Raw genomic sequence first — 26,145 nt, 5'->3', positions numbered from 1 at the left:
AAGGAACAAGACTAAAGATCTTATTTTCCTGATACAGTTAAACTGATACTACATCTCCTCTAACTCAGTATGCTTGAGCTCTGACGCTGGGAATTCTAGATCAGCAAATGGGGAGTTATCAGTATAGCATGGGAAGTATGGAAATAGAGCAGCCAAGACTCTCTCATAAATAGAATATTTGTAGACATACTTTTAACAATATATTTGAGATACATAAAAATTTACTTGTTAAATTTCAGTGTTATTGATCAGAGATATCTTACACTAGAATAGTTGTTTATGAGATACCTTCTACAAATATTCCAGAAACTACTAAAACTTGCTTTGTTGTCAAAGTTATACACTCTATAAAAATGTAAAAGTTGAACATATTCAGTGATATTTTTATCTCCTTTGAAAATAACAGAACTAACTTATTGATTTAAACATATGAGTATTTTTTTCTACAAATTAAGGTTTTTTTTTTTTCTAATAGCATGCTCCATGTCAGATTTACTAACAGTAATAACAAAACTGAAGTCTTACAGGGGATGGAAATTCTAAACTTCCAGATGTAAAATCTTAAAAATGCCAAGAATCACAGTAAAAATTAGGAGTGTTTTTAAAGCTTCCTTGCCAAAACTCTAGGATATGACAATTTCACTCAGGAGTCACTATTATCATCATTTTTCTTCTTATTAACACAAGCTGGGCAGGCCTTGACAGAAGATTAGCTTGCAATCAGTTTTTGGTTAGAATTTCCAAAACAAATACCATGAATAGTTAATGAACATCAAGGTATATCTGTTTAATAATAATAACCTCAGTTCTACATTAATTATTTAAAAATCTCTGGTATCCTTATAAGATTTCTGGAGATACAGCTTTGTACCTTAGATTGATCACAGGGACCTTGAGGAAGATTTTCTTTTCACATCAAGATTTTGATTCTCTGAGGCACAGAGAAATAAAACTCATTTTTTCCTGTGCCTGGAATTATGGTCTCTACCCAGTATTCTGATTATTTAAATACAGATAATTCATAAATATGCAGTTCAAATACCCATTGCTCCTCAAAGCAATTTTGACCACCACGTAACTGCATCTGTTCATAATACTTAGGGTTTTTTTTTTGTTTTTTTTAGAGACGGAGTCTCACTCTGTCACCCAGGCTGGAGTGCAATGGCGTGATCTTGGCTCACTGCAACTTCTGTCTCCTGGGTTCAAGCAATTCTCTGCCTCACCTCCCAAGTAGCTGGGATTACAGGAGCCCGTCACCAAGCCCAGCTAATCTTTGTATTTTTAGTAGAGACGGAGTTTCACCATCTTGGCCAGGCTGAGCATATATATATATCTATCACATTTTCCTTAGCCACTCATTGATTGATGGGCATTTGGGCTGGTTCCATATTTTTACAACTGTGAATTGTGCTGCTATAAACATGCATGTATCAGTATCTTTTCTTATAATGACTCTTTTCCTCTGGGTAGACACACAGTAGTGGGACTGCCAGATAAAATGGTAGATCTACTTTTTGTTCTTTAAAGAATCTCCACACTGTTTTCCACAGTAGTTGTACTAGTTTATATTCCCACCAGCAGTGTGAGTGTTCCCTTTTCATGACATTCATGCCAACGTCTGTTATTCATTTATTTGTTTGTTTTGTTATGGCCATTCTTGCAGGAGTAATGTGGTATCACATTGTAGTTTTGATTTACATTCCCCCGATAATTAATGATGTTGAGAATTTTCTTCATATGTATGTTTGCCATTTGTTTATCTTTTTTTGAGAATTGTCTATTTACTTTCTTAGCCCACTTTTTGATGGGATTGTTAGTTTTTTTCTTGCTGATTTGTTTGAGTTCCTTGTAGATTCTGGATATTAGTCCTTGGTCAGATGCATATTTTGCAAAGATTTTCTCCTGCTCTGTGGGTAACTACAACCACAATTTCTGACTCCAAATTGCCCTATAGTCTCCTACCCCTCCCAGCCTCCTTGAGTATGTTATTTTCTTTTCCTGAAGACCCTTCATGATTTTTTTCTGTTTAATTCTGCTTACCTTTTACAACTCAGCCCTAGGAACATCTCTCTTTTGAAGACTTCTCTGAACATTTTCACACCTTTGTTTTTCACGTAGTTATTTCTTTTTCTAAGATCTCTATGTTCCAACAATAGTATAATGTTACTAAGAATATTAAATATGACAATAGCTGTGAAGCAATTAATAGTGCATTAGTACTAACAGACACCAAAAATTATTTTTTAATGTTTTAAAATTTATTTTTAAAATCATTATCAAGTATATACTCTATTATTCTCTTACTCCTTTATAAAGTATCTCCCAGTTGTTCAGCCATAATGCCTGATAAATTTTGTTTTTCAAAGGTAAGTCTGTCTTTAGCATCTTCACTGAATATGGAATAGATGGGATGATCAAGCAAAAGGTGCTGTTTATAATATCATTTTATTTGTTTGGAAAATTCTCATATATTTTTGGATGAGATTTTATATTTGAAAAAGCTTCTATATACAAGCTGTATCTTGATTCAAGTACAACACTTTGTATAACTTCAGGAACTTCTGATTACACATCTTTTACCTTGATCAATAATGCATACTGGTCACAATTGTACGCACAGTCTTTTCTCCAGGAATGCCAACAACTAAGTTACGTAAGACGAAATATAAGTGATAAAATATTGTTATTGCTTCTATTACCATTTTAGGAAATATGTGTAATATGGTAAATTTTGTCTTCAAGTTTTATCCTTGTGGATGCTGGGAACCTGATTGCAGTATATGCATAGCAATATTCAAAATGTTACAACTAGGGTAATTGTGAGAAAGTGGAGGGTGGTGATTATGGATAAGACCATGGAGATAGATGGCCTGGCTTTTAATTTCATTTCTATGCTGATAATTTGACCTTGAACAAGTTGCTTAATTTCCTCATGATTCAATATGCTTGTGCAAAAATAATAATGATGTTAAGATTTGTCTCCCAGCATCATTGTGAGAGTTAAAGAGGATGTAGGAGCTACACTACTCACTACAGTGCTCCCCACATAGCAGGCACTCAGTAGGTCTTGATCATCATTACTTTGATCCCCTTTGGAGCCCTTTTCATCATCCTGAGACAGAAGCTACACATTACTGGGTACCTGGTAGCACCCAGTCCATTATTCCTTCCTAGTTTGGTGCTTTACTCTTAGTGCACGCAGCCCAATCTCAAAGTCAAGTTTCTTAAGGCCTTCACTTCTCTAAACTGACTGGCATATGTGGTATATAGAAAGTACACAAGCCTATAAAAAGATTTGAGACTTCAAGCTCCAATCAGGCCCAATCCATCTTTGAGATTTCATAACAGAGAATAGAGAACAAAGATATTCAGAAACAAAGGCTAATTTCTTAAAAATCGATTTCTCATTTAGAGCAGGAAAGACTTCCATGTGGAGATATTAGGACTTAAATAGTCACAAGTATGCACATGTCATTTAAGAAGCAGCTGAGATTTCTTCATGTGTTTGCTTGCAAGCTGTTTGTTTTCTCCTGTCTGTTCCAGCTGGAAGTTGCTTATAGCCTCTCTCAGAAGGACTTGTCAGCACAAACAATGCAGATTGCAAAATGAGAAAATCTGAAACAAATGCATGTGCTCAAATCTCCCAGGTAAATATGCTTCCCAATAAAATATTTTTCTTTGCAGCCTCCTGTACCAAAATAATAATCTTTTTCTGTAGTTCTAAACCATTCTGAATCTGTGTCCGTGTGAAGGCAGGACATTTGTGGAAGGAGAGACTCTGCATCAACGTGATTTGTGGTCCCTGAAGACTACTTCATGTATTTACCATTCAAGCTATTCAAGGAGTCTGTCATAATTGCGCTAAGTTCTTTGACCACTGGAGCACATGAGCTGACTTAAAAAATGAAGGAATACCGACGAAAATGAAAGGGTCTGTCATAAAGACAAGTTACTGAGAAATGTGTGTGGTTTGAAAAATAAGATGATGGCCAGACACGGTGGCTCACGCCTGTAATCCCAGCACTTTGGGAGACCGAGGCGGGCAGATCACAAGGCCAAGAAATCGAGACCATCCTGACCAACATGGTGAAACCCCACCCCAACTAAAAACACAAAAATTAGCTGGGCGTGGTGGCGTGCGCCTGTAGTTCCAGCTACTTAGGAAGCTGAGGCAGGAGAATCGCTTGAACCCCAGAGGCAGAGGTTGCAGTGAGCTGAGATCGTACCACTGCACTCCAGCCTAGTGACAGAGCAAGAGTCCGTCAAAAAAAAAAAAAAAAAAGGAAAAAAAAGAAAAATAAGATGATATATCCAGTATCAGCAAGCCTGTGCTAATTCTGGGCTTGAAACTAAGTCACAAAAGGAGGCTAGGTAGACCCATAGGGTGCACAATAAAAGCTAAGATGTTGCAGTTAGTAGGCTAAAATTCAACCACGATGATAGCTGATATGCATAGAATAGTTACTCTGTTCCAGGAGCCTTTTCATTTTATCCCAACAACACTCCAATGAGAAGATTGCAATTTCTATCCAATCTATGTATATAAAGAAACTCCTGAACAGAGATATTTAATAAGTGCCCAAGTTAAGACACATTCTATGTACTGTAGCCAAGCCTTCTATTGGGCCACATTGTCTCTAGAACCCACATTCTTAATGGCTGGACGCTTTTTCCACTGGGATTAGAAAAAGAGGGTAGAGAGGAGAATAATGAGCTTCAGGGTGTGTCCACCTTTAATTTTCTAGCAGTTCATATAAGGTTAATACTCATGTATAGCACAACAACAACAGAAAAAGCAAAATAATTCTCATCACCCAGATAGAGAATTTAAATTATGAAATATAAGTTGCCAGCAAATAATGATGCCAAGCCTGGGAATAAATAATGGAGGAGGGAAAAAAAGCTGAGGCATTGTCCTTGTGATGATTAGCGGGCCAGAAAAAGGGCCATATAAAAGAGGTCATCAGTTCTGTCTTTTTCACTTTCCCAGACCAGATATTGGGAAATAGGCTTCCAAAATTATGATAATTATGTCTGACCACATGTATAAAACCTCATGTTATTAATGATAATGATAATAAGTAGTTCTTCAGACACAATTCCATAGCTGGGACAATTTTCTTTAGCATATATATATTCATAGCATTATTGTTCTTTCCACTTATTGTAGCTATTGTTCCTTTATATAACTCTCTTTTATGAATTGCCTATTGGACTTAGGCCCTCATTCTGTAAGGTAGGGTATTTACATTGCTTTTGTATCAACATTATAGCTCCTGAGTATTAACACAAACTATACAATAAGTATCCTTCAGTAAGTTAAAAGGATGGGTTTGATTTTCTGATTTCCAAGTCTAAAGCTTATCAGAGCATGTGGTAGTGAAAGTTGTCGTAGTTTTAATGGGGAGAAAAGATGGCTGATGGGAATGAAAAGGACAAACTACCCGGGAAAAGCAAAGCAAAACCAAAATCAAAACAAAAAGCACAGAAAAACTAACATCAAGGCACCAAAACAACAAAAATAGAACTCAAACAGGGATGTTGGGCTAAAGCCTTCAGACATTCCTTTAAAATAATAAACTGTGTTATATGATTCAGTTGTCCTCACCTCATCCATTTCAGTGTGTCACTATTTGTGGGAGATAAATAAACTATGAGGAGGAGTAGTTGAGGTTTTCGTAAAAACTACATTTTTTACAAATACACACACATACACACACAGAGAGAGAAATAAAGAAATAATTGTTTCTTCAACCACTGTTGGGGAGGAAAAAAACAGTAACAAATGCACAATAACTATAACTAGTCTCTTTTTCAAAGATGAGACAAAGTAAGATTATCCTAGAGAGGGGGACTTGAGCTGTTTCCTTTTGCATACAAACCTCAAATCTTTCCTAAACAATTAGTTTTGGTTGTACTCCACAGTGCTCAAACTGATTCAATAACATTCCCTCCGGATTTCATCCCTCAGCTACTGTTGGCATCATCATTTTTCCCCACAAAGACTTGCATTGGAAGATGATGTTAATTAGGAAAAGATAACATAGCCTCAATGAAAAGATCGTGTTCAATTTTCTGTACTAAATGCCATGTTGGATCTTTCTTTTAAGAGAAACATCATTTACGTTAGCACTAAAATTACAATCACAGCTCAGCAGACACAGTGATGGCAATACAAATATAATGTTTTTAATAATTCCAAAGTGTGTAATTTTGTTTTTAGTGGTAAAATCAACACCAGGGCACTCTCCTTGTGAATATCTCCTATCTGAGATACAAATAAAAATCATCCTGGAAAAGAGATATGGATATGATAAATTGTTTCTACTACCTGCCCGACTTTATTTGTGTTTTAGACCTATAACGTTCATATGTTCACATAAACAACATGATCTCCATATATCACACACATAAAACGAAAGCCAAATTTCTCAGTCGTTATGAGCAGAAATATTAGAGTTACATATTTCTGGGATTTTTTAAAAAAGCACTCCATTGCTGACTGATCTTGGGGAAGTTAATTAACCTTACCAAGGATTGGGTTTTTCATTTTAAAAAGGAGAATACTAATTCCAAACTCACAGATACAGTGTCCAAGAAATAAGACCATGACGAATGGAAAGTGCCTAGTACAGTAAATCCAGCATAAACCCAGTTATAGCACTCACAGTCCTGCTTCCTCCTTACATCCATTCAATCACATCAATATATGTCCTGACAGCATGCCAAGAGAGAGGGTCTTATATTCTTAAAAGGAGAGATCCATGTAACCTCATCCCATAGGCTGAGGTCCCTATGTCATCTCCTTGGCATAGATGTGTTGAAACTTTCTATCACTTTCAAAGAGCCACGTCATTGGAGTAACCACAGGATTGTTAGTGAAAAGTAGCAGGACTCAAGTTCACGCCTGCTATTTTGTTATGGTAACAACAATTAGTTAACACATTGCCTATAAAATTTTTCAGTGTGTTAATTGATATTAACTGGGTACATGTAGGTCTATAGATATTACATATATCCTATAATACATATAACTATAATAATTCTGAATCATAATTAAACATACTCATATAATTCTGAATAATTCTGAAACATAAATATTTGGGACTAGAGCTTCCAGTGAGAAAACCTTGTGTGTGGCTTATAACTTTGGTTCTATGATGTAAAGGCAGTGTAATCCTTCAACATTGTGTCTATGTTCTCTGAACCTCTGTCAAGTGGGAATGACAACTTTACAGCTTAGCAGTGAGAATTAAATTGCATCATATATCTCCAGCACTAAGAATGGGTATATGGTAAGAATTCAATAAGAGTTAGAAGCTTTTCGGTTGTAGCTCTTATTACTCTTGTGTTTTATTATTGTTTTTGATATTATTGTGGTTGGGTAGCATTGAGTGAACAAATACAATGGGCTCAGAAATCAAGAAAATCAAAGTTTAAATCTTTAAATCTCTTTCTGAGCTTGAATTGTAACATCTGAAAAATGATAATGTGACATCTGAACAAATTAGGTATTAATAGTTATTTTTTTGTCTCAACTTCACTGGGCTAAAGGATGCCCAGACAGACAGTGAAAACCTCACTTATGGACACACCTGTGGGAATGTTTCCAGAAGAAATTAGCATTTGAATCCATACACAGAGTAAAGAATATCTGCCTTCACCAGTGTGAGTGAGCATCATCTTATCCATTGATGGCCAAGATGGAACAAAAAGGCAGAGAAAGGACAAGTGCTCTCTTTCTTTTCTTCAGCTGGGACATCTATCTTCTCCTGCCCTGGGAAATCCGAGCTCATATGTGAGGCCTTTAGACTGGAATTAACACCAGCCTCCCTCCCCAACCCCACATATGCTTCCCTGGTCCCTCCCACAATCCTCAGGCCTTTGAACTTGGACGGAATTACACCTCCAGCTTTTCTTTCTCTATATCTTGCAGTTGGTATATTGTAGGACTTCTTAGCCTCCATTATTTTGTGAGAAAATTCCCATAAAAAAAGTCTTCTTAAATATCTACGTATACTATTGGTTTCCTTTCTTTGGAGAACTCTGACTAATACATACATGGAAGGAAGTTGCCTCAACATGGTGAAGTTCATATATGAAAAGCCCACAGGGAACATCATGCTCAATGCTGAAAAACTGAAAGCTTCCCCTTGGAGATGTGAGACAAGACAAAAATGCCCATTCTCTCCACTTCAATTCAACATGGTACTGGAATTGCTAGGTAGAACAGTCAGGCAAGAAAAGAAATAAAGGAGATCAAAATCAGAAAATAAAAGGTAAAATTATCTCTGCAGATGTCATAATATTATCTATGGAAAACCTAAAAAGACTCTACAAAAATTATGAGAACTAATAAATAAATTGACAAACATATAGGATACAAAATCAAAATGCAAAACTCAGTTGTGTTTCTATACACTAGTAACACACTATCTGAAAGAAATATTAAGAAAACACTTTTATATGCAATAGCATCAAGCAGAATACAATATTTAAAAATAAACTTAACCAGTAAGTAAAAGACTGAGACACTAAAAACTATTTAAAAAATTGTAAAAAGAAATTAAAGTGAATCCAAATAAATGGAAAGACATCCCATGTTTATTGAGTAGATTAGTATAGTTAAAATTTCCATGCTACTGAAAGCAACATACAAATTTGGTGCAATCCTGAACAAAATCTCAATAATGTTTTATACAGGAATAAATGAAACAATCCTAAAATTTATATGAAATCATACAAGACCCAGAATAATGACAAGAATTTTAAGCAAGAAGAACAAAGATGGGAGCATCACACTTTTTGATTTCAAAATATATTATAAAGCTACAGTATTCAAAACAGTGTGACACTGGCATAAAAATTGATATATGAGTCAATGGAGCAGAATAGAAAGCCCATAAATAAATGTACATATATATGGCTAATAGATATTTGACAAGAGTGCCAAAAATACACAACGGGAAAAGAATAGATTCTTCCATAAATGGTGTTGAGAAAACCAGATATTCACATACCAAAAAAAATGAAATTGGACTCTTATCTTACAGCATACCCAAAAATCAACTCAAAATGGATTAAAGGCTTAAACACAAGACCTGAAAAACTATATTTCTTAAAGAAAGTACTGTGGAAAAACTTTTTGACACTGCTCTTGGTAATGGCTTCTTGAATATGGTACCAAAAGCACAAAAAACAAAATAAAAAAATAGACAAGACTACCTCAAATTTAAAAGGTGCTATAAACACAGCAAAGGAAAAGAAAAAGAAAATAAAGGCAATCTATGGAATAGGAGAATATACATATATATACACACATATATGTATATATATAAGTATGTATATGTTATACACACATATATGTGTATATATATTCTGATAAAAGGTTAATCTCCAAAATATATAAGGAATTCCTACAACTCGATAACAATGCCTAAAAACCCCACTTGATTAAAAAACAGTCAAAGGAATTGAATAGACATTTCTCCAAAGAAGACATAAAAATGACCAACAGGTATATTACTAATCATCAGGATAATGCACAGCATAACCACAATGAGATGTCACCTGACACCTTTTAGGATGTCCATTAAAAAAAACAGGTAATGGTTGGTAAGGATGTGGAAAAGTAAGGAACCGTTCCATAGTGTTGGTGGGAATATAAATTTAAACAGTGTGGAGATTCCTAAAACAATTAAAAACAGAAATACCATATTATCAATTACTCTTCTGGAAATAATAATTAATATTCAAAAATGATTATCTAATTTAATTATTCAAATTAATAATTATTATTCAGGTATTCAAAGAAATTAAAATTAGGATCTTCACAAGATATCTGTACCTCTACACTCACTGCAGTACTATTCATAATAGCAAAGAATGGAGGCAGTTTCAATGCCTATCAGTAGATGAATGGATAAAGAAAATGTGGTCTATACATACAATGAAATATTATTCAGCCTTAGAAATAAAAAAATTCTGTCATTTGTAACAACATGGATAAATCTGGAGGACATAATGCTAGGTGAAATGAGTCAAGCCATAGGACAAATGCTACATGATAAAATTGACATGAAGAATCTAAAAGAGCCAAACTCATAAAAGCAGAGAACTGAATGATGATGTCCAGGGACTGGGGAGGGGAAATGGAAGGTAGTAGTCAAAGGTTACACAGTTTCAATTATGCAAAATGAGTAAGTTTCTGAGATCTACTGTATGTACAGCATAGTAGCTACAGTTAACAATACTGTATTATCTACTTAAAAATGTGTTGAGAGTGGAGGGCTTAAGTGTTACTCCCCCCCACACACACACATACACACATACACAAACACACACATACAAAGATAATAAAGAAGGTAGACGTGAACTTTTGTAGCTGAGAGATATACTTATGACATAGATTGTAGTGATGGTTTCACAGGTGTATATTGTCTCCAAAACCATCAACTTGTACAAATTCAATATGTATAGCTTTTGTACATCAATCATACCTCAATCAAGTGGTTTAAAAACAAAAAAAAGGACAGTTGTGATAAATAAAGGAATTTTGTATACAAAATAATTAGCATGGTGCCTGTCACAATGGAAGCACACTCATACACATTAACATGTTTATATTTATGTTTGCAAATATATTACTCATAGTATATGTGTTATATATAACATTAAGTATATAATTTTTAATAATTTATGTGTGATAGATTCTTGTCCTTGTTTTTCCTCTGCAATACTTTATGTGTTCAACTTATTTGTTTTCATGGGCATATTTGTTTCATAGGCTTATTTGTTTCAATGGGCATAATAGTGAGACAGGAACACAAACAGAACCCCAAAACTACCCTTGATGTATATTTCATATTCGAAAGTGGAGAGAAGAAAGAAGTTTTATATTTCATTGACTGCTGTCTGTCTGCTTGTATTTCTCTAGAGTCAAATGTTATTCTTTTACAGAACAAAACATATCATTGGCATGATTGTCCAAAACAAATAGCTTTCCTCAAACATTAATTGGGAACATTGGTGGCAAGAAAATTCCAACATCAAAATGGTCCACAGTCAGAGACAGTTCCTTTGTTTCTCTGTTCACCCATCAAGAATATGTTTTGTTTAATGTATTTGTATGGAGTTTTTTTAAGAAAACAATCTTTTAAAAAAATAACCTATCTGGTTCTTCAGGCAACAATATCCCATTGGCAGAGCACAAGTCAATAAACATTAAATGAGTACTTGCTATGAATTAAGCTTAATATTAGCTGTATCAACACAAAGATTATGTAACCCATGCACAGAAAATTATTTAATGTAGAGGAAAAGGTTGGTATGAGCAAACAGAAGCAATAGAAGCAATGAAGGACATTGAAGAGATTAGGAAGGTCAATCACAAGATTCAGAAGCATAAAATGACACGGTGGGTTTAGGCAAGAGTAAATTTCTCAATTATTCAATTGTAGAGTGCGAGAATGTAAACAGATATGAATGAAGATATGTGCTAACACAAGAATAAGGTGTCTGAACAGGGAGCATCTTTGGGCTGGGTACGGTGGCTCACAATTCTAATCACAGCGCTTTGGGAAGCCGAGATGGGAGGATCGCTTGAGACCAGAAATTTGAGACCATCCTGGGAGACCCTGCCTCTAAACACACACACACAATGACAACAACAAAAACAAACAAACAAACAAAAAAGTTAGCTGGACATGGTAGCATGCACCTGTAGTCCTAGATACTTGGGAGGCTACGGTAGTAGGATTGCTACATCCCAGGATTTCAAGGTTGAAGTAAGTTATGACACTGCCACTGCACTCCAGCTGCGTGACAGAGCTAGACTCTCTCTAAAAGAAACAAATGAAACAAACAAACAAACAAACAAATGAAAAAACCACAGGAGCATCTTTGTTTAAGCTTTGACTAGTGGTATGAGTCATTGTTATCTTGGTGACTGGAAGTCAAGGACCAATTTTAAGCACAAAGGCAACAGTTGAATGCACCAAACTTCATATGGCTTTACTGGTGTTCAGATTTTTGTTGCTGTTTTTAATGAGTTAATTTCTTCTTAATTGTATGCATAGCTCCTTACAGAAAATCATCTTTGGCTTCTTTCTATATGATGCCTAACAGGACAAACATAATCTTCCCAAGTAGAAGCAGATATATAGAGCAATGCTTAAAAACAGACTTCGGAGTCAAACTAATTTGAGTTTTGTCACACAGAGGTTAATTAACCTCTCTAAATCTTAATAGAGAAAAGGTTATAATTATAACAATGCTCTCTTCCTCCTCCATGGCCAGAGCGTTCATATCCCTCAGGTCTTAGCTTTTTAGAGAAGCCTTCCTGACCACTGTACATAATTATTTTCTGACCTTCGTTCAGAGCTGACTTCATGGGCATCTGACCAGTGCAGTCGCATTGGTCCCTCCAACTCAAAAGTGCACCTTATTTGGAATTCAATGGTCTGCAGTTGCTGTCCTGCAATTCTCTCTCTCTCTCTCTCTTTTTTTTTTTTAAACAGACAGCGTCCTGCTCTGTCACCCAGGCTATAGTGCCGTGATGTGATCTTAGTTCACTGTAGCCACAAACTCCTGGGCTCAAATGAGTCTCCTGACGCAGCCTCCCGGCTGAGACTACAGGTACATGCTACCTGGAGTTCTTAATAATTTTGTCTTGGAATTTGTGTTCAGTAACTGAAGTCCAAGGAGACAATGAAGCATGTGCCCAGGACTTGGAACCTTGACTTATACATCCTATCACAACACACCACATCCCTGGGATGAGTTCTCAGCCACTTGCTCCCCTGCCTCCTGGTTTCCTGGGCCAACCCAGCCTCACCCTCCTTTCTCTCATTCATGGTTACCACCATCCTTCGCACTGGCGAGTTCATGAATAGGGGTGCAGAGGGTTACAGTTGTATGCACTTGCCCCTGATATCTCAGGGTGGGGCATAGTGGCTGTCGAGGCTGCAGGATGGCAAAAAATGGTGTGTCTGGCAGATGATTGACTAGAACCTGCATCTCAGCAGAGGAAAGCCTTTAGCTGAACTCTAAACCATCTACTAAACCTGTGGGAGCTGGCCATCTACTGTGAGTTGCAGCAAAAAGCCTGAAGGAAGGAAACACACCTGATATCCCACTTTCCAAGACTCTACCCATGGTCAGGTAATAGAGTGTCAGTTCATCAGCTAGCAGATGGGGAGCCAGGCACTCAACAGGCTCCAGCAAGCACAGGTATGATAAATTTTATGTGGCAGGGCCCATGGCCCTCTCTAAGGCTCTGCACTCACCCACAAGTATGTCCCACGCCCAGGAGTATCTCTCAGTCACTCCCAAGCCAGTGGGATTATCTCGTCCACCTTCCAAATTTCCTCAGTCTGACTTGTGTTTGTAGGGTTTTGTTGTGGTTGTTGTTGTTGTTGTTGTTTGAGATAAATTCTCTCTCCGTTGCCTAGGCTGGAATGCAGTGTTGCCATCACAGCTCACTGCAACCTCTGCCTCCCGGTTTCAAGCAATTCTTGTGCTTCAGTCTACCAAGTAGCTTGGATTACAGGCTTGTGCCACCACACCTAATGTTTGCATTTTTTAGTAGACACAGGGCTTCACCATGTTGGCCAGGCTGGTCTCAAACCCCTGACCTGAAGTGATCCGCCAACCTTGGCCTCCCAAAGTGCTGGAATGTCAGGCATGAGCCACTACCCAAGGCCTGACTTGTGTTTGTTTCTTCCAGCCAGCTTAAGACACTCTCCAGGGAGGAGTCGTGAAATAAGAATTGTGTAATTTCAGAACATGGAATCAAATGAGGTATATAAAATAACAAGTAACATATATCAAGTCAATATTTAATTACAAATTATTGTTCCATTAGGGTAGAATCTATGTCTGTTTTGTCAAATACTAAATATTGCATAACAATGAATGCCTGTCATAGATTAGGCATTTAATAAATATATATTGAATAAGTGAATCGATAAATGAATGGATGGGCAAACAAATGAAAGCAAGATGGTGTAAGGATTAAATGGAAAAACGTACAATAAAAATTACTGTAGTTCCTGGCACAGAGGCCTGCAGTTGGTGGTCATTGACATGGTAGTAGTGACAATGGTGAAAGTGATGGTGATGATGATATTATTCCACTTGATACAATATATTTTGTACAGTAGGAATTTTCTTGAAATACCAAATTAATAATCTTTTTGTATATAACTCTTCTCATTGTCTTTTATGTTTTGTACCTTTGTCGTACATACTTTTCTTCTGATTGAAATGTTGTTTATCTTTCCCTTGCAACCTACCCTCATTCCTAACTCCTGTCTCCTTGTTAATTCATACCCCTATAACAGAAATTAGCAAAAATATTACATACTTAAAAAGGCCTGTCTGGACATCTCTGCCTAGGTCACATCCCCATAAATACTCTTCTACTGTGCCACTCTTAGTGCATTATCTGAATTATGATTTGTATCTGTGTGATTTGTGCATAGGTATGAGTCATCTTGCATACTAGCTGTATGTAGGGTCTATATTTTTGCCCAATATGGTATCCCAACACATAGCTCAGATTCTGGCCCAGGGTTGCTATGTAACACACATTTGCTGCATACATTTGTGATTAAAAATGTAGAAAAAGATGGTTAGAGCAAATGAAGATTGTGGGGGACTAATAGCAAGGAACATTGTTCTAAGCAGTGAAAACCTCTCCAGTCTACTTCCAACAGAGTTTCTTTATTGTTTCTTTTTCGACTCCTTTTAAAATTCTTACAATGGCTGTTCAAGTCTCCGCATATGTTTATTTCTTTGTTCTTCAAGCAATTTCTTCCTTCCAAAGAGCCCATTTGGTAGCTCTGATAAGTCAAGAGAAGATATGCATCTTCTTGGCTTGCAAAGCTCTGCAATGTAGACTTGGCTAAAGTCCTGAAGCCCCCTAAAAAGTAAAGAACCAGCTGAACATGTAGCATGAATTTACCTTTCTCCTCGTATTTACTGTCTCTACATTTCTGGTTCAACTTAAGTTGCTTGAGTTAATATTCACCCTCAAAAACTCGAAAGAGCCTAATTTCTGCATATTTGGAAGATATCCTAGAAGAGGTGTATTTCTCCTTTTATAGGCCATGAATCTTTTACAATATGAGTGAAGCCTTCTTTAATAATACAAATTATGAATGCAAATTTGCATGACCAAAATCTTTTATTTAACATGAGGGAAGAAATCATAGCAGATTACAAATTGAAAAGAAGATTACAAATATCACACCGTCCAAAAGAATAGCATATTTTTAATTAATTAACTTATTGAAACAGTTCCATAATACTTGTTGTTTTCTGAAGTATTTGGCTACGTAGTCTCATGACAGTTTTGGATTATCCTGTTTTATAGAGTGAATAGAAAGTTATTTCCAGTCTTTTATGTAGCAAGTTTGATGGTTTGTTTTTTGCTTATTTTTCTTGAATTATCAACGATATCCTTGAAGGATTAAAAATGGTGATTTGACTAGGCTTCAGCGAGAACAAAATTCTTTCTTTACAAAGTTAGATGTGTATGGGTTAGAAGATTATTCCACACACAAGTTTTAAATTTTAAATCTTTTTTCTCCCCCGTCACCTAATTCTGATGCTGGGGACCGTAGGACATTTTTGCATCATGATACCAACTATCTATATTTTGCGCTGAGAGAGAGAGTCATACCTTGGGAAGTCATTCTCACTTTGAGACAGTTAGCAGTAACAGCCATACACACAGCAACTGAACTATATAAATATACTCTGTGAAATCCATGTATTCCTGGCACAGTTTTCCTTTAGCCAGATCCCAAAAATGTCCATGGAGTACTTCAACTCCAACTAACCCAAGCAGAGAGTAAGACGTAGAAGAATTTGGGAAGGAAAGAAAACAACTGACCAGTCAAGATGAAAATGTTTTACATTGTAAATTTTATAAAAGCATGACAGTCTGGCTACAGTGCTGGGTCTTTTAAATAACGGGCCCCTGCACTGAGATGCATTTTCATTTTGGTAAACATATCTTCCTGAACAAACTCCTCTTGGCAAACATCATTCAGTAATGCGAGCCTTCTCTCTGTTGGGAATATAATACATTATCAGGAACATCATAAGAATACAATGCTATTGGCGTGTTTCTTTTCAGAGGAGAGATACTGAATCAAAGTGCTGGCCTAGATCCTATCTACTACTAGATTCTAGATTACACTGAAGAGGATGTAGTAAGAATAATTGTTACCATAGTTCTCATACCAAGTTTTTTTTTTTTTTTAGAGATGGAGTCTTGCTCTGTCGCCCAGGCTGGAGTGTGGTGGCATGATCTTGGCTCTCTGCAAGCTCTGCCTCCTGGGTTCAAGCGATTCTCCTGCCTCAGCCTCCTGAATAGGTGAGACTACAGGTGTCCACCACCACACCCAGCTAATTTTTTGTATTTTCAGTAGAGATGGGGTTTCACCGTGTTAGCCAGGATGGTCTCAATCTCCTGACCTTGTGATCCGCCCGCCTCAGCCTCCCAAAGAGCTGGGATGACAGGCGTGAGCCACCGCGCCTGGCAGCAAGCTTTTTTTAACTACATACTGAATAACAGACACTGTGTCAAGAGTTACATGATGTATTTCATTGTTTTTTATGATGTCCCTGTGAGAATGTCTATCTTTATAACAGTTTCATTGTACAAGCAAAAATGCTGAAACATAGACAAATTAAGTAAACCATCCCAAGGATAAGCTCGTAGAATTGGCATTTTCACTATGGAAATCTGATTTCAGTGCTCTTAGCCACTATATTTCAGTGTTTCTTGGTTTCTTATACGTATCTTTTCTCAAAAACGTAAAGAACCTAAGTTTTGGAATGCAACCAAGTTAAATTTAAATCTCCCTCAACTAAGTTAAATATCACTAGCTGAATGAATCAGTTACTTTTTAATTGTTGTCAATTAAAACTTTGCTTCTCATCTGTAGGATAATAATTTTTTTTCAAGTACATACTTCCTAACACTTTTTGAAAAGTAAGTGAGATAATGGGCAAAACGACCTTTAGCCCTTTGGACAAGTATGTCTCTGAGCTGTAGTTTCTTAACATAGCAGCTGTTTGTCCTTAGGCACCTCCATTTCCTTTAGCTGCACAGTGGGGTTACATTATTTATTTTGATTGAAGATAAGATAACATGGAAAACAAGCTGGATGTGGTGGCTCATACCTGTAATCCCAGCACTTTGGGAGGCCAAGGAAGGTGGATCACTTGAGGTTAGGAGTTCGAGACCAGCCTGGCCAACATGGTGAAACCCTGTCTCTACTGAAAATACAGAATTTAGCTGGACTTGGTGGTGGAAACCTGTAATCCCAGCTACTTTGGAGGCTGAGACAGGAGAATTGCTTGAACCCAGGAGGCAGAGATTGCAGTGAGCGAAGACTGTGCCATTGCACTCCAGCCTGAGCAACAAGAGTGAAACTCCATCTCAAAACAAAAAAAAAAAAAAAAGAAAGAAAGATAAAATGAAAAACAAAGGTGAAAGGGGTATATCAATTGGAAAGTGTAATGCAAAATATACATAGCTAGTATTTTCTACTATCTTTTTTAGGAACCATTACTAGTGTCATATTTTGAATTCATAGAACATTATGGCTACTAAGTATATGAACATCAGGTGTTTGAAAAGTCGTAAAACGTGGGCCCGTGTCCATCTTTGAGGAAAGGGAGGAGACAGGAAAATGAGTTTTAAGTTCATCCAATCAATTGATACTAAATTCCTGGTGGCATAAGTTGTTTCTGGTTTTGACATTTTGACCCCATAGGTGGTGACCACAGAGCCTAGGTGGACTACTAGGTCACTTTTACTTTAATTTCTCTTTGCCACAAAAACAGACTCTGCCTGGAGTTCAACAATAAAACATTTTAAAGTAGGCAATAAAAAAAAAATCACAGGTTTTTATCCATTAATGTAGCTGCATTTTAGACATGGTCTCCAGATTATTCCTTTATTTTATAATGAGGATGACATTTTCTTTGGTGTTGCTTTAAAAATGTGGACTCTAAATGCTGAGAAAGAGGCAATTCTTACACAGTGCATTAAGTGCATTATATTAATCAATTTACATGTCTTTACTGTGCCTCATTTATTCAATTCACACATCTTCCCCAGACCTCAATTTACTATGAAAGCAGTGTCTCTCCTTACACTTTAATTTGGACCAAGACCAAGTGAAACCAAGAGGGAAGGGAGATACAAAGAAAGATGGACATGGTTTATTATAGGGAGAGAGGAAGCAAAATGGCCTCTTAGATATTTCCAATGGAGGACATGACATTTTCAGAAGAGTCAAAAAAAAAAAAAAAAATTGCAAAGTCACCTTTTCCATTTTGTCACCCATTTAATGTTGGGATATTCATGGCTGGTTACAAGAAAAGGCAGGGTAAAGTCACACTAGGGAACAGTAATTCACTTAGGTAATCATCAGAAAGGAGTAATGGGGAAGTTTCTAAAATGCCAGTGTACACAAGATATTGTTGTGGTACGATTAATGAGCCAAAGGGAGAAATACCCTTCAAGTAGGCTGACAGTTGCCAAGTGCTCTGACATTTTACCATGTGACTACAGTCTCTTAAATTTCTTCTGATGCTAAACTCCACAGTAAGATCAGAAAGGTAAATGAGAACAAGAGCAGAAGTTCATTCTTCTCAGGAATTCATGTGTTTCCTAGTGTAGCTTGTGCATCTCTAATTGCTGCTGCCAATCATGTTTGGCCTTCTTACCTGATCTTCAGTCTGTCAAGCTTATCAGTAAAGGTTTTCAGCTCAGTAAAAACAGAAGATTCCCAAACTACAATGGTTCTCTATGATTAAACACATTAGGCAAGTCTAATATGGCTTTTGTTTTTCTCTTTTGCCTTAAGTGCTTAACTTTTCCCTAATGTCATTCACTCTTGTGTCATCTTTCTCTGCCTTCTATACCTGGCATCAAAGCAGAATACCCAACTCTTTCTTCCTGCAGTCATCTAGACAGAGAAGCACACGTATGTTTATTTTTTTAAGGATTACATCCTGATTGATAAGGGAAAGATAGAATGATACTGACAAAATAACGATGAAAAAAGAAACTAATATTTCAGACTTATATAAAGTTATCACAGTTCATGGCCCTAGACTGTAGTTTCTACCATCCTTCTAATGTAATAAATGGACATAACATTTGACTCACATTCTTAAATTTTTTTCCTATGCTTTTAACTCACTAAATATTTCTCTCTTACAATCTAAACACTAAGATGATATGTGTTTTGATAATGCTTAAAGTAAACATGTCTCATGCAACTATACAGCACAGCAGAGAGCACAGCATTTCCTTGTTCAAATAGTTTTTTTTTTTTGAGACGGAGTCTTGCTCTGTCACCCAGGCTGAAGTGCAGTGGCGCAATCTCAGTTCACTGCAAACTCCACCTCCCGGGTTCAGGCCATTCTCCTGCCTCAGCCTCCCGAGTAGCTGGGACTACAGGCACCCGCCACCACACCTGGCTAATTTTTTTTTTTTTTTAGTAGAGATGGGGTTTCATCGTGTTAGCCAGGATGGTCTCGATCTCCTGACCTTGTGATCTGCCTGCCTTGGCCTCCTAAAATGCTGGGATTACAGGCGTGAGCTATAGCGCCCGGCCTCAAATTGTTAATGTGTGTAACTAAGCACTGCAGCTTGGGTGAGATTCCTTTCACCACTCCTGTTGTCCAAGAGTGACTCTCACCTTCCTCTCTTTACACATCTTTTTTTCTCAGACCTTAGGTCCAAGTCAGGAAAACTTATAGGATCCTCAAGCAGGTTACTTGGTAGGTTAGCAACAGGATCATCCCCACGGTGTCCGTGTCTCCTTCTTCTCCAGTTCCTGTAACCAGGTCCCTGCCTCTTCTCTGCTTTACTTTTCCTAATATCACCCTGTTATTGGAGTCATCCCTTACCCTGTGAGGCTTACACTCCCCCAGCATTTCATTCATAGCATAGGAAGTCCCCTGGATCCCTGGAACCATATACTGTTGTGAAATCTGGTTAGATGATTTGGTATCTGTCTTGACCACTTCCTATGTTTCATTCTACTGCTTGTACTGAAAATAGACTTGCCTATAAACATGGCTCCATTCAAAATGCAGACATTTTTATCATTCAGGAAAGATCAATTTTGAGGCACACAAAAGTCTCTGGAATGGGAGTGTAGATGCCTCTAAGGACCTACTTTCAGGATCTTCCAAAACCATCATTAGTCAGTCCCCTCTATCCCAGCCCCTCATGAATTATCTGTAAGTATGTCTGTGTCCACAGGTTCAGTTTCACCCTGTGGCTTAGTGAACGCCACAACTGGGCCAAGAAAAATACCGATTGACATTGATTACTCATGGTATGAATGATTTACAAATATATCTTTTCATCCCTCATAGGTGTGAAAACTGAGACTCAGAGTTTAGTTAATCTACCCAAGGTAGCAAGGCTATTAAATGGCAGAGCCAACTTTCAAAACCAAGTCTTTCTAATTTCCAAAGTCCTTCCTCTTAATTTAATGTCAAAGCTGTATTAGAATTGCTTGCCCTGTTGCAGAGAGGTCTTGAAGTGGAGACTTGTTTTTTTGAACTAAAGCCTAAAAGGCACTGGGAGAAAAATTACGGCTGAATTCCCAGCAACTAAAGCAGACCTTGTACATTGCAGATGCTCAATAAATATTTATTGAGTAAGTGAAGTATACGGTGGTCTAATATTAAAATAGAATTGGAAGCAGAGTTAGGAAATTTCTAATCTGTCAGTTTTGTGTTAATCCCTTAATAATCAAGTTAGGTCTGTAGAACAGTGGCATGGCTTCTTCGTAAAGCTTATTAGAAATGCAAACTCTCAAGCTTCACCCTAGAGGCCAAGAATCAACATCTGCATTTTAACCAGATCTTCCAGATGATCTGTATGCAAATTAATGTTAGAACAGCTTTGGCCTAAGCTTGGTCAGAGAGTTCACTGAGACAGAATGGCTTTGAATATCTCATTATTTGTATAACGATTCCTCACTTCTTTTGGCTCTCTGCTAATTGAACAGACTCCCCCAGTTAGACAGTGTTGTAAGACCAACACTCACTAAAACCCCTTTGTAAATAAAGGTGTAGAGTCATCTTCCTTTGTTTGATAGAAAGTGAGAGTTTTCTGCCTTTTTCTGGCTTAGCTTGTGAATTAATCTGCAATTTTCTGCTACTGATAGTATTAGAGAAATATTTTTGACAAAGGATAAATACGGCACCAAAAAATACTTTCATTGCATCAATTTTACTCTCTGTCCCTTGCCCCATTGGTAACAAAACAACATCATTACATACATATAAGTAATTTTGGATGTTGGGAGAGGAAGAAATTGGTGGAAATAAACTTAGAAAATTATTCTTTAAAATAATCTGGAAACTTTTAAAGTTTTGATAAATATCTCAGACTGTATGAAGCCTTTACAATTTATTATTAACAAAATAGAGCCATATGACCAATAATCTAATATTCTTTTATTCACATGGCCACTTGCTGATATCCTCATTTATATTACCTCAGCAATTCTGAGAACATTGATGAAAGATGTATGCTTGTTGGAGGGAATGATCTTTTTGTTCGTTTACTAATTAAATAACTTATAAGCTTAAAAGAAATGATTACTTAAGATGCATTCAGTACTTTTAAGAACAAAATAACTATAATCTCATTTGGAGCTATCAACAGAACACACAAAACTAGTGTGATTTGGGGCTGAAACAAAAGTTTTTAATAAACAAGTTTCCTATATCAAGGCTCAATTCATAGTATCTATTTTCTGATCCCTAAAATAATGTTGCTAGACCTAAAAGAGTAAATTTAGTTCTGGCTATAAGGTTTAAAAAAATTGCAAAATTGAATCCTTTCAGTGATGAAGAATCAGGATGATGAAGGGAAAATTAAGGAATGATGACAGGACCTGGAAATATTTCAAATGGAGAACAGACACTCCAGGGAGAGAAGAGTATTTGGCATATACTATAATAAGAGAGATTAGAACTCCTGAGAGTGGCCTCATAGTAAAGAGAGACTGCCTGTGGTTGAAATGAATTTGTTGGTAATGATTAGAATTGTCCAAGGAAGGTTCTTACTACAGGAAATTGTATTCAGAGTCTAAACAAACAAACAAGAACAAACCTACTGGTAGTGCTGGGGAGAAGGATGGTTAGGAAACATCTCATTTATATGTACATTCAGGACTTGATATTCGGTAGCTGATCAGAAACTGTGTACATGCAAACTTGTTATTTCTTGCCTCAACTAGATCTAGTGTTTGACTCTCCAGTATTAGTTCCTCCCTCAAATCTTAAAGACAACTAGAGAGAGACTAATTCTAAAATTTAGCTAATGGATGCAGGTGCTTATCTGTTTCCCCTTTCATCTCTCTCTATATGCAGTTCAATAATTATAGTATGCTATCATGATTTTCATCATATCTGCAAAAGGTCTCTACTTATCTTCCTTTTGATTGACTCTTTTTAATATAGGCAAATGTATCTTAAAGGGAAACCTTATATCACTACACAGGAGAAATTAACATACATTAATAAAGTGGTAAAGACATGTGAACTTGAAACTAAGGCTTCTTTAGTAATGCAATTAGAATGGACAAGAAAGTAACTTTCTCAGCAATTCAATGGCATTCGTTTCCAGTGTCTGTCTACCCTCTATAAAATGTTTCAATGTTATGCACACTTTACAGTTAAATGCTCTATGTCTTAGGGCAGTAGGATCTTGATACCTATTGAAGAGAACTCTTTAGGTGGTTGTCTAGTTCATAAAACAATTTTTGCTTTGACTCATACTGTATAACTTCTCCCTTTCACACCAAATCCCTCAAGTATTGTCCTCTGTCTATACTGGGCATGTATCTGTTCCATGGCGTTTACTGTAGTATTTGACTTGAAGTGATGACTATTTTCTTTTTCAAGTCTTCTGTTAAAAGACCCTCTCTACTAAAAATACACACACACACAAATTAGCCTGGCATGGTGGTGGGCACCTGTAGTCCCAGTTACTTGGGAGGCTGAGGCAGGAGAATGGCGTGAAGGGAGGCGGAGCTTGCAGTAAACCAAGATTGCGACACTGTACTCCAGTCTGGGCATCAGAGCGAGACTCAATCTCAAAACAAAACAAAACAAAACAAAATTAACTTATTTGTGTGACAGGTTTTGTCTCCCAGAATCCCCAACATTTCATTTCACTTAATTTATACTTTTGTTGATAAAATCCCCTGAGATTCTATTTTTAACACTTGTCTGCTTTCTCTAGATAAACTGACTACTTATGGATAATAAAAGGTTTGGTTAAGGGAGTATTATACAATCCAGGAACAGAGAGCTATCATTTAAAATGTAAATTGCATTCCCATGTGAACCTTGCTTTCCAAGTCATGTGCTATGTGTGAGAAAAAGGCAAAATGATTTATGGCAGGGTCTTGCATGCAGAGGAGGATCGATTTTTTGTGCTGAACATTCTGGTGATATATTCTAAATCTGACATGTGCCTGTGGCTTTACCCCATTACAGCTGGCATTCTGCAACTTCGGGGAGCTGGGTGACATTGCATAAAGCACACGGGCCTTTGAATCTGACAAGCTGGAGCATGAGGCCAAACTCCCTACTAATTAATTGTGAGGTTCTGAGCTAGTCTTTGAACCATTCGGAGCTTTACTGGTTTTCTCAAAATATTGAAATGTAATGTCTTTATGCATGGACGTGAGGCCTCTCAACATAGGTGCCAGTGCCCTTCAAGTGAGCCAGGTGAATACATGTTGAGGGTTACACAGTAGGTCTAAATCCCTGTATATCTCAAAGCAGAACATAAGGAGACCAGCATAAAGTGATCTTGGAAGGGTTACTGGCAAATATTAGATGTCTCCTACTGCAGGATGAAAAATAAAAGATATCACAAAATTGACCCTACCAAAAAAATTAGGATACTTTTCATCAGCTCTGAATGTGAAAACACACTGTACATAACAGCTGTTTTTAATGAATACTGCAATTCAGATAACCAATGTACACTTCATTTTCAAAAACTGTATCATCCAAAGAGATGACTATACTATTTTTCCTTCTTTATTGTTAAGCTTTTACTTTTCTTGACCGTATTTTATAATATCCAATTCTCAAGAAAACAATACGTAAAAAGTTAATGAAAGCAGAATACAACTTGTAGTAAACCTTTTAAAAAGTCTGCATACATGAACTCACATCAAACACATACACACACATGCATGCACATACACATACACGTACGTATCCTGCAAGAATGCTCCTTGCTATTTTGACTATGATAGTTAAGAAAAATGAATGTGTTTGGGAATTACTGTTCAGTAGTTTAGAAAATGGGATTTAAGATCGGTTTCAACAAGGTGATAAAGACCTTTCAACCCTTTTCCCTCTTGTTTTATATGGTTTCATTTTTTAATAATCAATTTCTTTTTTTGCTCAACAGTATACTCTAGACAGATATCTACATGTTTGACATAATGAAACAATGTCATTACTCTGTTCTAACAAATTCCCAGTGTAGTAATAAGCCAAATAACTTCTTAACCACTACAAGTATCTGTGTCAAAGAGGAATGAGAATTGCATAGTCTGGAGCTATTTCCCTCTCCTCAGACCTCCATATCTAGGTGTCTTTTTTCATAGCTTAAGCTATAAATTGAATGGCATAATTTGATGACGGACATGGAACAGTGTATTAGTTTTTATTTTGACAAAATCATTAAACATCACATAGGTTGAAAAATGAATCACGAAGCCCTAAGCCTGCCTTAGAAGATTGCACTTCATAAACTGAATTGCTCACATGGGCAACATTTTTGTGGAAGTTATAGATTTTCTAGCATATCTCTGATAGATAGGACTAATATAACTTCAATAAAAACTCTGGATATGTCAATATAAAATTTTCCTTACCATTGAAAGATGTAAGATACTTCAACTAATAAATCGGACGACAACCTATTCCTTAAAGTACACTAACATACATATTGGGTTACAACAAGCAACAAAATCATCGAGGTAATAAACCTCAGTCACAGAGGGCCCATTAGAGAAGGTTTCTCCCCATTGCAAGAGTTCATATGATGGCTGTACATATGAAATACTCCCTGAATGTTAATTTCCAGTAATTGACTCAGCTATACATGTCATGATTGAGAACTACATATAAACTATACCTGAATGTCATGTATGCCACCTATATTTATGACACTTCATATGAATGATATGGGTGGTGTGATCAAATTGAGCCTGAAGTGCAAGGCAAACTGAAAAATCAAAGTGAAGAAAGTCTAATTTATGCATTTACCAACAATTTTTGTGTTACTTGAAACTGTATATTACTTAATATTTCTGGCCTCATTATCATTATTTGAAAATTGAAGATGCTAATGAATATCTCTTAGGGAGGCTACAAGGGTGAAATTTTGAAGCAAGTAGACCAAGCCTTGGCAGCTGAGAGATGTTAGTTTCCTTGCCTCACCCATTCAGGTTGCTTTTCACCTTCATGACTTACCCTACTCTTGGTAATATTCCTTATGTGTGATCCACTATTTTTCCTTCTACTTCATTTATTTGGGGAACATAAATCATTTTGTATTAGTCAATGTTCTTCAGAGAAATAGAACAAATAAGATGCGAAAAAAAGAGAGTGGAGAGAGAAACAGATTTATTTTAAGGAATTGAGTCATGGTTATGGGGGCTGGCAAGTGCAAAATTTGCAGTCGAGGTTCAAGAGCCATCAGCAGGCAGTACTGCTTCCTCTTGCTCAGGGGAAACCAGTCTTGCATTATCTTCAGGTGTTCAATGGATTGAATGAGGCCCACGCACATTATGGAGGACAATCAATTTTACTCAAAATCCACCCACGTAAATGTGCATTTCAGGCCAGGCATAGTGGCTCACACCCTTAATCCCAGCACTTTGGGAGGCCAAGGCAGGCCATTCACTAGAGGACAGGAGTTTGAGATCAGCCTGGCCAACGTGGCAAAACCTTGTCTCTACTAAAAATACAAAATTAGCTGGCCGTGGTGGTGGGCACCTGTAGTCCCAGCTACTTGGGAGACTGAGGCACAGGAATCACTTGAACCTGGGAGGCAGA

Source organism: Colobus angolensis, unplaced genomic scaffold (assembly GCF_000951035.1).
Source record: "Colobus angolensis palliatus isolate OR3802 unplaced genomic scaffold, Cang.pa_1.0 Scaffold178, whole genome shotgun sequence".
Lineage (NCBI taxonomy): Eukaryota > Metazoa > Chordata > Mammalia > Primates > Cercopithecidae > Colobus > Colobus angolensis.
Note: the sequence above shows the minus strand (reverse complement) of the source record.